The sequence below is a fragment of the Poecilia reticulata genome, linkage group LG11 (genome assembly GCF_000633615.1).
Source record: "Poecilia reticulata strain Guanapo linkage group LG11, Guppy_female_1.0+MT, whole genome shotgun sequence".
Lineage (NCBI taxonomy): Eukaryota > Metazoa > Chordata > Actinopteri > Cyprinodontiformes > Poeciliidae > Poecilia > Poecilia reticulata.
Window position 1 is genome coordinate 5,260,581 of NC_024341.1, and position 12,197 is coordinate 5,272,777.

Consider the following 12,197-nt stretch of genomic DNA (forward strand, 5'->3'; position numbering starts at 1 on the left):
GCTGGTATCTCACCAGTGGACATAAATACAGTAAAGTAATATTCCAATCACAATATATACACAATAATATGTCCATCTTATTTGTGAAATGTTGTCTGTGGAGCCCTCACATCAATAATCCATCGATCCGAACAACAATATCCCTCAGTGCTGAGGCATCTTCTGCTGTTTTGATTGAGCAAAGTAGGAGGGAGTCCCGCCCCAAGATGGCCGCCGTATTTCCTGCGCCGGAGCAGCCAATGTAGACATATATTATGTCTATGGCCGCAGTCTCTGTCTCTCTTCCCCCGCCCCCCCGCCCCCCTGGCTTTAAATGTATTATCAAACTTGATTAACAAACCAGCGTTCTGACAACTATCCCAGCATGCACAGCGCACTTCTTCTACGGGGGAAAATGAAGTCGGCGGCTGCTTACCGTAGTTGTTAGATCTGTTGTGGTTCAATATTGGTCCATATAAAAGGCGCACCGGATTATAAGGCGCACTGTCGGCTTTTGAGGAAATTGAAGGTTTTTAGGTGCGCTTTATAGTGTGGAAAATATGGTACTTTTTGTTTACCACATGATTGAGTTTTTAAATAAATTAAATATTTTTGCTTTAGTAAGCCATTTATAACTAGAAAAATCTTTTTACTAGTCAAAAACTCAGTGAAATTCCAAATGCCGTAGTTATTTTTAAAAACTTTTCTCATACCTTTAGGATCCACAAACGATCTCTCTTTGTCTGAGCCGCAGCATCTCAGAAAAACACATCATCGCCCCAAACATGATGATGTAATCCTTTGGCCACTTGCAGTACCCCAGTGTTGTCCGTAGATGGCAGTGTTGGACCTGTAAATCCCCCTCCTTGAACTCTGTCAACCCAATTCCCCCCACAACAGTGGCACACTCAGTCTGAGTTCATGGAGAGTCACTGGATCATTGCTGGTATTGATTCATGTGTGGTTCTGATTTTCGTTTTTTTTTTCTCTTTTCTTCTGTGCCACTAAGATGAGCACATGGGGGTGGGGGGAAAGAAGTTTTTTTTTTTTTGTTTTTTTTTTAAGATTGGTTTGTATTGAGTCGGCCCTGGATGTCGAGGCACCTCCAGGAGTTAAAGAGCAGTTGGTTGGGTCTGTCAATCAGCCAATCAATTTCTCCATGAAGGTTCATTCTTAAAGTGCTTTTCCTTGTCACCTGCAAACTAATGACGCACAGTGGGAGGCTTAAAGTGCTGAGCAAAATGCACAGATGGCTGGACTTTAAAAGCGACATAGGGCAGAGTCGCCACTTAAGATAACATCCCTCAGGTTTTTTGTGTGTTTTGTTTTTTTCTTCTTTTTTTTCTTTCCCTTCACTGTGAAGGCCAGTCCAGCTATCTCTTAGCCAAATTGTGCTGCCGGTTTCTGCGCCGCACTGTACTCCCTTCGCCCGGGCTGCCGTTGCGACTGCTGAAAACTCAGAGGCTGGAAGAGAAAACAAAACTCGGAGAGGGTTAAAGAGGGAGCACGAGAGAGGGAGAGCGCGTACTACTCGCCTCTCATTGGCGGCGGGGAAGCACGCGTCGTCTTTATACGTAGCGCCACCCAGCCAATCGTCTACCTTTTGCAATGTTTTGGGTTTATGAATGAAACGGATAGTGAGAAAGCAGTGCAGGAGTAGTTTGATTCACCACTCGGTAGCTCAGGGTGGAGAGTCTATTCTAAAAAAAGAAAAAATAAAAGGGAAAAGAACAGGTGTACCTGTACTTGACTCAGAGTAGCAGTGGATGTGGAAGAATGAATGGATGGCGATTCAACTTTAGGTGGTTATGCCAGTAGAAACCTGTTGCCTAATCGGTGCTGATAGGTTTTTTGTAGAAGATGTATATATTTGGAAGGTGCAGGAAACTTTACTTTTTTTCCCAGAAAATACTCAACGCAGCTGTCCCTTAAGATAAAAAAAAAAGAAAAGTCTAACGGAGATTTGCAGAACACTCCACCGTACAAGCACTTTCTTAAATGCTTCATGTGTTATACCATGTTATGACAGTTTGCTCTGACTACTCAGTCGTATTTGTTCTACATTTCACTCTGGTAGTGTATTTTTTTTAAGTAGGGTTCTATTAAGCTATGTGTAGTAATTATCTTACCTGGATTTGCTAGCTCTCTTTTAGCTGTTGCGTTTTGATGAATCTGTGAGTACGTTTTCAACTAACTGGCAAGTCAGAGTGATAAGTGGACGACTTCCATGTTTCAACAGATTGTCTTTGAAACAAATGTCTTTTTTTATTATTATTGTTTACAATATTTGAAAGGTATAAATAGCTTAAGCTACTTGAGCGAACATTGTGAAAATATGTCATAAATAACAGAGTAGCATCTGGCTAATTGAAATGAGGACAAATCATCTTTATGTCTACACACGGTTAGGGCTGTCACAATAAGACATTTAACCAGACGATAAATTGTCCCAGAAATGATTGCGATAAATTATAATGTTATTTTGAGTCCATATCCAACTAAGATGATGATAATAATGGAAAATATACCCACTGAGATAAAAACAATTCTAAGAACATTTAGAATCTTAATATCCGAAATAAATTAAACAGTCAAAACAATAATAATTTAAACAGACTATGAAGTTCCAGTAACCAAAACTGCATTTTAATAAATAATCATCATTCAGCTTAGACAGGGAAAACAGGCAAAAGTACTGCAAACTCACTACTTCCTACTGGGTATGAAATATTTACAGTGTTTCTCAGTGATATTAAAGGACTGTTATTTGAAAATCATTACACTCATTTTAATTTATCATGTGGTTAATTGATTTATTACTTGCTGTGAAAAGCTAGCTGCTATGTAGCCGGACATCTAAAGGCCTAAACGACCCATCAGTACAGCCTTTCCTTTTTTAAATCTGCATTTTCAGTGTTTATCTTCCTGTTAATCTCTCACCCTGTATATATTGTTGACAATCACTCAAAAAGGCAGTGATTCCGCATTTTATTTATTTGCAAATGTACAAATTGAGCAGAATTACATCCACATTGCTAATTCTTCAGCTGATCTACCTCGAGGGGTGGCCTTCATGGGTGACCGCCCTCCCCTCCCCGGAGGAGACGGTTTCCAGGGGGATTGACTGTAAGATGTCTCTTTATTGATCACCCGAAGGGAAAATTACACATTATGGCATGTTTTTCCTCTTTCAGCATCACTGCTTGAATTGACCAGTTTGAAGTGGAGTTCTGTTTTTATATTGTTGTTTTTTTCTTAAAACAAGGAAAAAGCAAGACGATTGCACTAAAGCGAATAAGATGTTAAATGGAATATTTAGAAAGTTTCAATGTATTTATTTTTTCTTAAAATGAAGGTTCCATGAATACTAATGGGATTTTGAAATCTCTAATCAGTGTGGAATGTTCTAGTCCAGCTTTGACTAGGCCATAAAGTGTGGGTTTTGATTAATTTCATTTCAAGCTTCAGTCATTCACCTTCATAGCAGAGGATCATAATTGTAGCTAAAACGTAGTGGTTAACACGACCATATTTAGCACAAAAAGCAAACGCATCCCGTTAAAGGTAAGTTGTTTCTTTCTGCTGTCGCCACATGCTTTCTCCACAAGTTTTACCATTTGGCTTTATAAATGGATTCAAATGTGCACTGTACAATAACTGGGGTCAAAACTGAATTTAAATCTGTTAGCATGTATGTGTTACTGATCTGGTTATTAATTTCTGTATATAAATCTTATCTGTTTTGTAAGGTTTGTTTAGTAACGGTAATGTATCGTTTGGCCTGATGATTAATTGAATAATCAAAACAAAGTCTTTTAGTAGTAGCTACTAGTAAAACAAATCTATGAAACAGAAAATGCTATTAAAGAACAATTCAGTTCCTTTTTTGTGCTTTAACATCAACCTGCCAGTGGGACCTGGCTATAATCTCTTGTACATTTTTATTAATATATCTTGCCCTATTTTTAAGTTGAACTTTAATAAGATAACGTATTTAATAAAATATGATACAATTCAAATAGCACTTTTAGTCTCAAGTTTGAAGTGTGAAAAAATGTATTTAAAGTACAAAAACAGATGAGAATTCACAAACTTCTTGTTGAAAGAAATAGACAAACACAACACAGAGGTGGTGTAGCTGTGGCACAAACTGAAGTGTTCAAAGAAAAATCCACCAAAAAAAGCCTTGGTTAAAGAAAGGGAAAGTAAATGAAATGCATAAATATTCAAGTTCATAAATGAAAACATTTTTAGATATCATTTCCAGATGAATGCAAGTTTTATTTTTTAAGGAGGTCAGATCGTAGATCACTGTGCAGGTAGTCCATCAGGCTAAACATTAACCTTAAAAATTAAAAAGCAAAATTAAATTGAGACATTGAGGAAAAAGGAACATTTCTATATATAAAATAGTGCTATATAAATAAGCTAAATGTTGAATAAAAAGACTTAATTTATTGAAAAACTGAAAAAAATATTGTGCAGTTTTAAGATCTCATTGCAGCTCAAGCACCCAGTAGAAGTTGTCACTCCTTGCGGTTGTAGGAGGGCAGGAGGATGGTAGGCAGATCAATTTACTACTCCTACATGCATGAATCCATAGCATAGGTCAATTTGTTGACTGCGCATTAGAAAAAGTCATTTTACTCTGACACGTGGTCTTCGGGGGCTCGTCTGTTCAAAAGTCTGACCTCTTCCCAGGGGTCTTCGGCTGTGGCTTTGCTCTCAAACGTTAATACCACCCGGACATATCGGCATATTCATATCCAAGCTTTGAACCGCAGGGCCCGGTCTCAGAAGGGGAGGGGCGAACTTTGAGTCAACGCTCCTCATGATGTAGGAGTCGGCTTGATCTGACACAGCTGGGTTCTGGCTTTGATAAATGTGGAGCAGTTTGCATGTGAAGCCTGCTTGTTTCTTCTCAGGTTTTGAGTTGTTTTTTTTTTTTTTTTTTTCCTGGATAACAATTCACCTGCGTAACGATGATACAGCCATGGCTTTGTATCCTCCCCCAAACACCCTTATCTCCTGTGGGCCATTTACCTTCCTCAGTTCATCTTGGATAAATCAAACATTTGCTTAGACAAAACCAGACGTGAACCAGAACCTAAAGGCGTTTAGCCTTTGGCCAGTGGAGACAAAGACCATCGGTTGTTATTTTCATGAAATTTGCATCGGATCCCCTGTTCTCCCCCCACGACTATTTGCAATGTCAGGAGGCCAAATTAAACCGTGTTCCGTTTAAGCCTGATTTACATCTCATTTGCATTGGAGTTGCTTAACCGGGGCTACTTAGCTGAGTGACCCCTGTGGAAACTCCTTACCTCGCGCTCAGAGGAGGCAAGATGGCGCGACGGGCTAATTTCATTAAGCCAAAGCAGCCGTTCGACTGAGCAAGTGCCTTTGGATGTAATCATTAAAAAGGGACGACGGCTTGCAAGCTGTTTGTAATCAGGCCGTTTCTGCGTGCATATGGACATTGTGTCATATTTACTGTAAGGATGAAAGATTAGGCATTGGGGGGAATGGCGGGCGGCATCAATCTCACTCAGCATCTCGGAGCAGGCACATTAATCATCACATCTAGGGGAAATCATCGCTCGGCGACCGCTCTCCGCACACATGGCGACGGTCGCCGGATGCAGGAATGGACAGAGGGAGAGTTAGTGCCTCACTGAGCACAAGTGCAGCAGCCAATACTTCTTCATTGATCCTCGGAAGTTGGACTGGATCTTAAATGGCGTTTTTTTTTTTTTTTTTTTTTGTCTGTTGCTAATGTGCTCACATGGCGAGAACGGACCCCAACTTCTGCTTCCCCCAAGTTGATCATAGATTTCTTACCAAAGAGGCTCCTGTTGCTCCCCTCTTTCCATCTTCCTCCTCCTCCACCCCCCCCAACACTTTTACATCCGTTTTTATTTATAGAGGGAAAGAGAGGGATCCTGGGTAGATGGGTTCCCTTGGAAATTATGTGGGGGGATTTCAATAAGGAGAATCAATTCTGGTTTGTTTGTGGAAGCTTGCACACAGACATCAACCGGGGCAATATATCACCCACTGAAATTTCATCATGCTGTTTGTTTGCTTTGAAAGGAATAAGGGCAAGACATGGAAGCTAGAAACAGCCGACTTATTCCACATGGAATCTTGGCCCTGCTGCGTGCTAGTTTTTCTTCTGGTATTACCTCCACTTCTGTTCCTGTTTTATTCCCTGAAAATAAGGTTATATCTGAAATAGAAAAGTAGTTGTAGTTGAATTCCAAGTTTGTAATTTTACTGTGTGTCTGAGGCTTTCAAGAATAGTGAGAATATAGCGTGCTACCATCTGTACAGCCAGTAGCTGCTACTATTGTGAACATATATTTGTGGTACAGGTTAGAGGTGCAGAAAAATTATTGCTTCTATAGAAATTCAGGATCGACTCAGATAGATTTTAAATTTATTTAAAAATCTGTTTTGAATAGATGTAGACAAGTTGTACAACTTTGCCACTTCTTTTTGTGAGGATAGTCTGTATCTCATTGTTTATCCACTCACCTACAGTAGAAGGCTTAGCCAAAACGATGGCGGGTAAATTCTTTGTAGTTGGCATTTTTAGTATTTATCAACACAAAACAGAAAAGAATGCGCTAATGTTGATTTTGTGTGAATTTCCAGAATTGCAAAATTGTGAAAAAGCATTGGGACTGATTTTTCAAGCAGTCCCAATGCTTGTGAAATGTATTTTTCAGTTTTCACACAATGGGTTAGATTAGACCTTCATATAATGAAGGCTAGGTTTTAAGCTAACCTTCGTTAAAAGTTCTCTACAGATTTCTCTTTGACCTGCTGTTTTAGCTCTTTGTTCACTACTACTCTCTGTCGTACCTTTGAGTACTTCACACTTTTACTCTCCTTTGTGTTCTTCTGTCACATAACATCTCAAAAAATTACTTTGACGGTTGTAATGTGGCAAAAAAAAGTTGAAGTCATTTTAGTCTTTCAGCAAGACACTAATGTAGATCCTCTGTCAGTAACGTTTCAAGGCAACCTCTTCAATACCAATCCAAAATGAAGACACAAAGCGACAAAGTGTCATTATTATCTTCAATTAGGTTAACCTTGCGATATAGACATAATTTATACATGCATTCCTAATGGTTAATAATGGCTCTTGTCAGACAAATGTCATCAAAAGCCCCACACACCTTCAGACACAGCGCTTTCATCGGAATCCCATACACCGATGAATGGGTGTACGGATGAATAGTAAAATCCCGCCAGAGCTGTCACCTGCACAGAAATGTAAAACTACGATAAAATCCTTCTTTTTGCTGAAGAATTCTTCAGAAGCTTTCACGCGCATTGTGCTCATTATTCGCGCGTGCTTCCATCATTTAAGAGCGGAATATGACTCTTGTTTCCTGCCGCTGCGCTAATCCCATCTACAGAGGAGAATGAAAACGCCGTTGTTAGCTAAATCCATTATTCCCTCTGTAAGCAGACCAGCCAGCACTCACACACTCATTAGCAGTGTTTAAGTGTTTGGTGCGGTGTGAGGCGCTTGGCTGCAAACCCGCGCACGTGCACACACACTCGCCGGCTACGTCTAATGAGGGAGAAGGCCTTGAATGGTTCCTATGCTGTGATGCATTAAAGTTTAATAACCTGTCCTTTCGCTTTGCTCTTAGGAACATGCTCCACAGCTGATAATTGGAAAGATATTTGCTTCTTACTCTTGTCTCTTTTGTCTAATGGCTGCTTTCACTTCAGCTTGGGTCCATTATTTGCCCTTGAAGAAGTATTTCTTCTCTTTGGCTCTTTACTCGGAGCTTACTTTATGAAAAAGGTGAAAGTGGCATGTTTAGTTCGGCAGCAGTTTTCTCTGTAACATCTGCCACATTTGGCCCGTACAGTGATGGCGAATGAATAGTCATCACTCATGAATAGTCAGAAGGCAGTTGTGTTATTAAATTTTAAGGTGACTGGCGTTAAATTAGGTGTAAACAGTTCTTGAATGTAAAAGAAATTCCTGTAACGGCTAAGCTCACAACGGATAAAGGATGTTGTCCTCTGCTTTTGATAACCTGCATTTCATTCTGTTCAAGGTGAGGAAAGAAAGAAAAAAACCTTGGCAAACCAAAAGTTTTCAGAAAAAAAACTGAAACTAATAACAGAATTTGTGGTTTGATTAAAAAATTTCCAGCTGAAGGTTTACTAACAAGCTTTTTGCAATGCTAACCTTAACCCTGTGCTCGGTAGCTATTGAGCTAGCATCCATGTCGGCTAATTTTTACGACAATGGCACAAACACGGTAGCTAGTGAAGAACTAAACCTCATTAAAAACATTTAGAGCTCAAAGCGCTGTGTGAAAACGTCCTCCTAAATCTTTTTTAAAGATCAATAAAAAGAAAATAAACAAACAGGTTATAAATAAAAAATAGCAGTTTTGATTTATAACCTTTGCCCTCACATTCAGAAGAAAAAAAACATGTGCGTTTGCATTGAAAAGTGTCCCATCAGGTGAATTGTTGGAGTTGGAATGTGGCACTGAATGATAAAATAATCAAGGTGATGCTGTCTCTATTCTACAAAACTTAAAATACAACCCGATGCCAAAATCTTGTAGGTCAGAGTCTGTCAATGACATCCCCATTTGAGATGCCTTCTGCTATAGCATATAAAACTGTATTCACACCTTAATTAAAGCATTTCAAAATAAGGAAACTATTAAAAGCTGAAGGTCTTTTACAAATTATTGTAAAACTGTATTATGCACCCATCTTGCATGATGACATGAGGGATATAGGGCTTATGAGACAAATATGCCCCTCTTTCATTCTTGCTTCAACAATACATATCATAAACTGATCCAGTACAGGATTAACTCATCTTTTCATTATGATTTTTATGTTTCTCATTCTAAGGTGAGTTAACTGTTAGCTTAACTAAAACTAAGTGTTTTTTTTCTACCTTGTGAGGACTTAGGAGTTTGAAGCTTCTCCTATGACTATGTAACCAAATGTTATAGTCTGTACTCATATCAAGACTATTACCAGTAAGAATTATGAGAACATCACTTTCAATTTGCACATAACCCATTTGTCTAAGTTGACACATAATGTTCTATCACTGATGTATTTGTGAGGAGGTGGCTGGTATACCCTTATACATTGGAAATTAGGATAAAGGGCAACTTTATGTGTTGATGCCCAGAGCTGTGTGGCTCTGAAGTGCCTCATGTGCAATCACAGTTGGTGGAAGCCTGTCCACATTGGTTTTTCGCCACGGGGCCAAGAGTGTCGTCTCAGCGTGGGGGCTTGTTTAATGTGCTTTGACCCAGAAACTAGAAGTCTGACCTGTTTAGCTTCTGCTTATAGGAAGTCATCCTCCCTGGCTCTATCTAGCTCTCTCTCTGTCTCGTTCCTTCCCTCCAGACCTTTCGTGTTGTCGTCCTCTGCTGGTCTTATATCTCCATTTCTTTGATCAAGAGCATTGATTGAACTTTTAAAACTAAAATAGCTTAGAAATCCAGAGGCCAATCTTATTTATGAGGTCACGTAATCTGTTTCTTTGACTTTATTAACCCAGCTGCTCAAGTCTAATTTGGATTGTGACGGAAATGTTATAGGTTGCCCAAATCTGTAATGATGTTAGCTCTGAGTACTCAAACTGTATTAATGTGCCTGAGCCACCTTCCTACCACCCCAGATCAACAGTGGTATGCAAAAGCATTCATATTTCTTGAACTCCCACATTCTGTCCCATTACAACCACAACTTTCTGTGCATTTCAGTGGGAGTTTGCATCATAAACCAACACAAAGGAGACAAAAGAAAGGTGAAACATGATCTGCAAAATGGGACATGCTTTTGTATTCATTCCCCTTTAATCTGATGACTCCAATAAACAAGCCCACCTGCATATAAGCAAAGAAAGGGCATCATGAAGCCCAAGGGACACCATAGACATGTCAGAGATGAAATTGTGGAGAGATTTAAAGCACAGTGTCTCTCAAAGCAGTTTTCCCACAAGTCATCTAGGAAAAACATCAAACTTTGTAGAAGGAGGAGCTCTGGTCAGATGAAACCAAGGTTGAACTTCCTGCTCTACATACAAAATACTGTGTGTGGCATTTCACTTTAGTCTGAACACACTAGCCACACAGTAAAATGGTGGTAGTAGACCATGCTGTGGGATGCTTTTCTTTTTAAGGGACATGGAAATTAGTCAGAGTAGGAATATTGATGGAGCTCAATATAAACATGGAAGAAAACCCATTAGACCAAGAAACAATTTGAGACTAAGTTAGAGGTCCACCTTTCAGCAAGGCAATGACCTTAAGCACACAGCCAGAGCTGCAATGGAAATGTTTAGACCAACACAATTTCATGTGTTAGAGCTGCACAGATTCTGAATAGATGCAGCTGTTTCTGTGAACTTTCAAAGATTGTCTTCACCTGACCTGCCTGAGCTTCAGCTTTTTAGTGCAAGCGAAGGGTAAAGGAGTTCAGTCGGTCTGTAGACGAGCAAACCCAGAAGAGTTGAGCCTTAAGAGACTCGCAGCTATTATTGCAGCGAAAGGGTAGTTGCACAAAGTATTGGTTCAGGGGTTGTTGAGTAAAAATACAAATTTTCATAAAATCTCAACAAAACACATTGGAGTTTGGAACTGTAATGTGACCAAAATGTAAAAAAGTTCAATGAGTATTTGTGCATTTGCAAAGGACTGGATGCTATCATTATAGACCATTACAAAACCTTACAGCGGGCGTCTCCAAATTTAGTCCTTGTTCTTGATAGTGGCCTATTTGGTTTGGTTGTGTTGAAACAAACAAAAAAAATGGCTTCAGTGCTCATTTCGGTGATCTTGTGAGTTTCTTTTATGTTTTAGAGATGGTGTTCAAGTCTTACTTTGGTGAAGAAAGTTTTTCAGAAGCTAAGATCACCATTTATGCTGTACATGGAAATACACTCACACTTGCCACACTTCTCTCCCCACACCCTGCTGCCCCCATCTCTCTCCTGTTATTGTGACTTATATAAGCTGTGTTTCTGTTTGACCTCTCACCGTGGTGACAGAGTGCTGTTAGGACGTTGCCCAGTCAAATTCAATCAGGCTCAGCAGAAATGTGTGGGGCCTGTTAGTATGTGTGAAGTGGGATGGCCTCCAAAAACAAAATAAGTATTACTTTGAAAATAAGTGTATAGATCTGCCTGATTTTGAGAACTCTAGTAAAAAATATCAGTAGAGCCCTTATTACATTTCTTAACAATTTACTATAACATTTCATATGCTCCAGGTTGTTTCACTATTTGCTCAAGTAATTAATTTAATCAAAAGTTGTAAAAGACTTCTTGGTCAAAAAACATAATTTAAGTTATGAATTTGAATTTATTTCATAAGGGACAGTGCATTAATACCTGAGTACATTAAAACAACCATGTAAATATGCCAGTTTTATAACACGACACTTTATATTTATGTTTAACTTCACTGGTAAAAAAAGATCCACAATTACTTTTGTGTCTAATTTTAGAGCCAAAAAAAGGCATCAAACTGTTCTTTGGGAAAATCAATCAACCCTCTATATATTTACAGAAGACAACGTACAATAAAAAAGCACATAATAAAAATGCCAAATGTGTAATAAAAACAAATGTGGGCAAAAAACAAACCCCTTCCGCCATTGAACATATCAATGCTGTTAGGACAAGGGAACTGTTAGTTTAGGGAGTTTAGGGAGATTATTTCTGTAGCTTACTTATTTAAGCCAAAGGCTCAAAATGACAGAACTTTTGTCTAGGTATTATAGATCTTTTCTCAAATATGCATGAAAGAATCAAGACAGCACTCCAGGTATGTTATTGATGAGGGAATAACATTATTACAGGATTTCATGTAGCAGAACCATGTAAAATCAGCATCGATTTTACATGGTACTGCAGCCTTAAAAGACACTCCATTTTGTATCATATTTTCAAAATGGTCATTGTTGTGAATTACTGTGGTATCTAATGCAAACAGTTGGGTTCTATGCAAATGAGGGGCAAAACATCGTCTTCGTAGGTCACTGATCTTTTTTAACCTTTGAACTTCCTGTAAGTGAGCCTTTCATTTCTTCAGCCCACTTGCAATTCAAAAAGCATTATGCAAGTAGGTTTTAAGTGGCTAAATGAGAAGTGAAGGATCAGAAATAACTCCTGTCAACACATGCTTATGTGAACACCACTTTTC